Raw genomic sequence first — 5,734 nt, 5'->3', positions numbered from 1 at the left:
AAAGGAGAAGGCGCGAGCGTTCCCCGAGGAAGGTCATCCGAGCCTCTTCCTTTCGATCCATCGACGAGACGATCGAACGCGAACGCGAGAGCTTCGGTGGAAAAAATCGAGGAAGAAGGAAAAAGCAAGGGGAAGATGGAAAAAAGGAGCGGAAAAGAGGGAAAGAGGCGAGGTCTCGCGCGGGGTTCGTAGCTACCCCTAAGCCGGGCTGTGGCTGGTGCTGGTGCTGGTGCTGCTGCTCGTTGCTAGGGGAAACCTCCAGAAAACTCTACACACATACACTGCCCGTATGCCCGCTGACACGTATACGCATACCCATACAAATTTTCGCGCATACACCGCCAGAGACACCTACACTACGCACAGACACGGTCGCCAGCTCGCACATGCTCACCGTTAAAGGGGGCAACGAGAGGAGCTCACGCACGTACGCTCACGCACACCTTCATGCGTCCTGGAAAATGTCGATAACGAAAAACCACTGCTCTTTCGCTCTCTCCTCCTGCCCTTCTCTCTTTCTCGCTATCTTTCTCGTCCGCTTACTCGCTCGCCAGCTCGCTCGCTCGCTCGCTCCACGTTTCGTTCGCTCGATGGTCCGCGCGCGCACCATCGCGAGTACCCATTTCCACTGTTCTTCGAATACCCTTTCCCTCCATTTCGTTTCCCTTTTTCGCGCGCGATCAAACCAGCTTCCGGAAAAACTGTCTCGTTGCAGCCAGAGGACGAACCGACGATCTCCTTCGATGCGCCGAGCCACGCTCGGTGTCGCGGTTCTCCGTCTTCGTTGCGTGGACGCTCTACCGAATCCTCTGCCTCTACCCAAGATTCTCCCAGCTGCTTATTACCAGACTCGTTTCACGCCCGATTTCCTCGCAAATACGACAGCCCGGTGGGTAGCGAGTTTTTTTCTAACCGATGTATCGGATGGAGAAGAGAACGAGCGAACGCGGCGAGAAACGCGTATCGCCGAGCTTTCCTCGCCAAGTTTCGCCGAAGCAACGATTCGATGGCATTTCGCGACTAGAAACTTCTTTCTTAACCGTGTTCGTCAACGTAGCGCGTAAGGTTGGAAAGAAGGCAAGAAGGTGGTACGCGAATGCCAATCGATCGTAATAGATATTACGTTATGGTTAGAACGGATGCTGTGGAACAAGACATCTTGGAGAATGATGTAACCACTTTCGTAAAAGAATCTTTCGTAAGAACGTTCCGGCAGAAAAATAACGAAACGCTGAAAATTCGTAGCGGTTCTAATTGGATGGATAGGGACACCGACTGTGCTAGCAGCTTGGCCTCGAAACGTACGACGATGATCGTAACGCGAATCGGACGATCTCGCGCGCCATGGAGCCGCAGGATCGCGATATCTCTCGGACCGCGTCGATCGCTCGAGACCTTCGTCGAATTATCAGGCAGAACAAGGGAAACGCTGGAGGGAAAAAGAATCGCTGGCGTAACCTTACGTGGCAACGACGTAATGGCTCTCGTAAAAAAAAAACGGAGCGTCCTGCGTGCGCGATAAAAATTTACGAGGCAAACAATAATCCGAAAAACCGCAGGCTCGGCAACGTTTCCAAAGTCGAAGGAGGAGGAGGAGAGGAAGAAAGAGGAGGAGGAGGAGAAGGAGGAGAACCCGTGGTGGCGCCATCGTCTTCCGACAGTCTGCCTCCGGCGTACCAACGATTTTTACATCCACGCATGAATATTTATTTTGCGTAGGAGCGTCAACGTTTCGGCCATATCGAACTCTCTGGTTCGTCATCGCCAACCAAACGAGAAAACGGCGGATGGGTGATAAAAGTAACGCGCGAATCTCGCGCGGACGTGTCGAGAACAACCGGAACGAGTGCCCCTGGTATCGCAGATTCGTTTCGCGGAAACGTCGTTACTTTGATCGAAAGCCGGACCGAAATTCGAATTCCCAACTCGAAATCGTTGATTGGATGCGATTGAAAAAGTTAGCCGAGTCATATCTTTCGTAGTTGGCGACTGGAAAGCGCGAATGAAACGCGCGATAGAACGCAACAGCCGAGATGAAGAAGGTTAAGGAAAGAGGCAGAGAGAGAGAGAGAGAGAGAGAGAGAAGAGAGGCGAAAAAGAGAAAACGAGAATAGAAGGAAAAAAAAGGAAAGGAGCGCGGATCGGCGGACAGGCATCGATTCTGGTCGAAGGTCGAACGACCTTCGGCAAAACGAAGAAGGGAGATTCCCCTGAGTGGAATCGACGTATCGCCTTAGGTCGCGTCGTAGTTCCAAGTTTCCAGTTATAAATTACAGGGTAGACGACCGAGTTCCACCGTTTCTTCTTCGGTCTGACGTCGACGGGGAACGTTCTCTCTTTTCTGCCGAGCCTGCTCCTTCGACGTCCGATCCTTTTTCTCTCGCATCCTGTTTTGCTCCTCTGCGCCTCGATTCCCCCTTTTTTCTTCTCTTTGGTCGTCTAACTGCCCTAACTGGCTCGCAGAAGCGGTAGACCGCGTATCGAAACGTGCGTTCGAACCACGTGTGGTCCCCATTCATAAAATCCTCGAGCCGTAGCACGTGCATCGAAACCCCCTAAAGGACACCGGCGCACTTTTAAAACACTTCCCCGGGCTCCCCTCGCGATACGACCTTCCCTTTTCTTCTTCTTCTTCTTCTTCTTCTTCTTCTTCCTCCCCTTCCTCTTAGCATATTCGAGTACGCGGAATAAATAAGCACCGACGATCGATCGAACGATACGCGGCGCTACCCTTGCGAAACAAATTGGCCGCGACACGGTGATTCGCGATCGGAATCGATCAACGATCGACCACGATCAACCGTGATCTTACGGCCAACGAAAGAAACAGAAAGTGCAATAAAGAGACAGCTGCTCGACTTTCCAGTAAAAGAGAGGGGAATAAATTATCTGCTTCGACACGCTGTGTACATGAAAATCACGGCAGAGAAATATGTCACTTTGCGAGATTAAACGGAAGAATTTTAACGTGACGCGATTAAAAAGGAAAACGGCCGAAGTAGGCGTGAATCTTTTCGAAATAGCTGATACGTGGACGAAGCTTTAAGGGAAGCCAAAGAGAGCGTGTTCACCGTGACGAGCGATGTTTCAACAATTTTCAAGAGTACGAAAAAAGTTTGTCTCTGAAACCGAATGAAAAGACAATTTTGGCATCACACTGTAGTAGTGATCGAAAACCTACCGAATCTGGAAACTGCGCTTGCCTGTAAAAAAATTAAAAACGTGGTTCGTTCCAATCTTATCCCGTAGCTTCCGTATACAGCGAGTCGCGCTTTCTCTGTCGATTCGTGGCCGTATAACGAAGATTTTGCGGAAAAACGAAAGGTACAGGAACGATTTTTTTTCTACCACGTACTGTATACGATAAACCGCCCTTTTCCTGGCCATGTCGCGTCAACTAGTCCCTCTCTCTCTCTCTCCCTCTCTCTGTCATCCAGCGAATCGATTTTCGCTTCGGCCTCGTCTAGTCGCGCCTAGTAGCTAATCCATCGGTCTATCGCGATCGTCGTCGGGCCGAGTCAAGTCGGAGTCGAGTCGAGAATAATCCGCGTCGTTTGGCTCTTCGGCTCGCCTTCGGACGTGCTCTTCTCTCTTTTCCTCTCGAAACGAGACAAAGAACTCGAACGAGTCCTCTTGTTCCTCCCTTCCTTCTATACTCTCGTTGCCTCCTCTCAGCCGTTCGAGGAGCAACAACTCTTGCGGTCGAGGCGCGATAATCTTGCCTCGAATCTGTATAGTCGCGATCGATCGAGAGGATTCTCCGTTGCCGCCCCTCGAGAAGCGTGCTCGATTTTCATGTAATTCAAATGAAGCGTGAGCCGTCCTCGCCGAGACTGGCTAAGCCATCCTACCGAAACCGAGACCCAAGTCTCGCCGATCAAACGCATCGTGTATTGTTCTCGCTATCAGGTCCGTTTCGCTTCGCCTTACGCGTCGAACCGCGTGCAGAGAAAACCGCGTCGTCCATCCGCGACGTACGTTATTTCGAAACTTTGATCAACACCGACCTATCGATTTTCAATCGCGCGAGAGGCGCTTCCGAGTTTTCCAGTCCAAGGTCTGGGTTATTCGCTCCAATTTCCGCGTGCAAACTGTTCGACGCGATATCGGCTCTCGCGATTCCATGCCCCGTCCAGACCATCGTTCTCGTTCTATGCAGAAACTGCGAAACGAACTCGCTCTTCGCTCTCGTCCGAGCGTATAGCTCTCGCATGTCTCTATCTCGATCGTTCGTAAAACGTCGTTGCGCTGTTACAGATCGGATCGTGTTACCCTTGCAGCGGTTTCCGCGCGTTACGATTTCGACGAAGCAGGCACGAGAAGAGGCGGTGGTTCGCGTCGCTGGGTCATTCGGTCGCGATAAACAGCCGCGCGGTTTAAAAGGTTTTCGCGTGATGTACGCTCGCGGAGGCTATCTTGGTCTGGGAACGAGAGAAGAAAAAACGAACGAACGAATGGACGCGACGGGTTTGCGCGCGGATTCTCTCGACGTTTTTTCCTTGCCTTTCGTTTTTTCTCGCGTTCCATCTGCCTCCCTCTTCGGCCGGTGGAAAATACGCGGAGAATACGCCAAGTGAGTCAATATATCGGATACACACACAGCTGGTATTCCCTGGCCTAGGTCGGCCCAATCAAATTTTATGATTTGTATCCATCTCGTTCCTCGCGATCCTGACCTACCGCCACCCGTTTCACCGATAGTACTCTTTTCGTTGCTTTTTTCGAACCCTCTGTACCTCCATCGGATTCCCCCTGCCTCGACCTCCGCGAAAAAAAGGGAGAGTGACTTCGAAAGTCAATAAATCGAATTTCTATTCGACGCTTTAAACTTTTTCCCTCCAGCCGGCTCGTTTTATCTCCACCCGCCGCACCAACCTCCCTCCCACTCTCCGTTTCGCTTTCCTCGCACGTTCGCCCCTCTCGCGTCTAACGCCAATGAAATACGAACGACCAACAAGATCGCGAATATTTTCTTCCTTTTTTCTCCGCTTTTTCTTCTTCTTTCTCGCGCTTTCGTTACGTCGATCCTCGCGATCGTCGGGTACAGAGTCCAGCCGGAGCGAAGCGCGGGACGGTCGTTTAAAAAAATAGCTCAATCGCGATCGAGCGAGCCGTCTCGTTTGAAAAATATCGTTCTAGCGCGTGTCTCCGGTTTGTGAAAACTCGAACAGCCAGATCGCTACACTGTATCGGTAAAATATCGCGAAACAATTTCGAAATACACGCGTACGTTGTATAACGTACAGCGATCTTGAGCGTGTAATTTACGTTTGTATTCTCGTTAAATATCGCGGTTTATCGATACGACGAACGATCCACTGTTCAAGCAGTTAGCGATGTTCGCAAAGCTCGCAATAAATATGTTGTAACTTCTGTACATATACCTGTACACCGTCACACTCGTTTCAAATTTCACCGATATAATCGCGATCGTTGCGTCTCGCTACGGTGCTAATGAAATTTCAAAACGTTTCGTATCGCGCGCGTAACCTACGTATTCGTCGACGGTTTCCTCGAATGTTCGAATATTTCCGTGAACCATCGTACGTACGTTAGGCTAACGATACCTTTTCCAAATTACCGAACGTCTTCAGGCGTGTGACGAAACGACCACCGTGCCAGTTACGAGTTAACGAATTAACCGGTTTTCGTTAACCGTGGCGTCGAACAGGCTCGCGATTTTCAAATTTATTCTCCGCTTCTTTAAATTAACGGAGAATCGTCCGGTCGGTGG

The 5,734-nt window shown here is 50.7% G+C and overlaps 2 protein-coding genes across 3 annotated transcripts in view; one reads left to right on the top strand and one right to left on the bottom strand.

The window, feature by feature from the left end:
- Window positions 1-5,734, top strand: part of LOC100746538 — a 67,910-nt gene that overhangs the window by 30,698 nt on the left and 31,478 nt on the right. The gene's annotated exons all lie outside the window — the stretch shown is intronic.
- The window catches only part of LOC100741428 (probable serine/threonine-protein kinase yakA), a 56,817-nt gene that overhangs the window by 38,163 nt on the left and 12,920 nt on the right, over window positions 1-5,734 (bottom strand). The window lies entirely within an intron of this gene.

The sequence above is a fragment of the Bombus impatiens genome, unplaced genomic scaffold (assembly GCF_000188095.3).
Source record: "Bombus impatiens unplaced genomic scaffold, BIMP_2.2 scf_0389, whole genome shotgun sequence".
NCBI classification, from domain to species: domain Eukaryota; kingdom Metazoa; phylum Arthropoda; class Insecta; order Hymenoptera; family Apidae; genus Bombus; species Bombus impatiens.
This window is presented reverse-complemented; position numbering and strand designations above follow the sequence as displayed.